We start from the raw sequence: 350 nt of genomic DNA on the forward strand, positions 1-350 counted from the left end.
ATGCAGACACACAGACATGCCAAAACAGCTAGCAACATCGGGTGGAATTGGAAGTGGGTGTGTCCTGGGTAGTACTGTGTCCACCACAGCAATAAAAAAATAAAATAGAATAAAAATTAAAACAAGAGGAATTGTTGATTATTGTTCATGCATTCGTGAGAGATGCTTTTCTGCTACCCGCGGGTCGACCAAGACAACGAAGAACTGGTGTGGCTGGGCAAACATGGTTATCACATCCATATGTGCGGAAAAGAAGTAAGACAGCCACCTTGAAGAACTCGGTGCAACTAATTCCAGGCACCAAAAGAAGCCATGAAATTTACTAGGTGGCCTGTCAAACTCGCACGGCT

The sequence above is a fragment of the Pyricularia pennisetigena genome, chromosome 2 (genome assembly GCF_004337985.1).
Source record: "Pyricularia pennisetigena strain Br36 chromosome 2, whole genome shotgun sequence".
NCBI classification, from domain to species: Eukaryota; Fungi; Ascomycota; class Sordariomycetes; order Magnaporthales; family Pyriculariaceae; genus Pyricularia; species Pyricularia pennisetigena.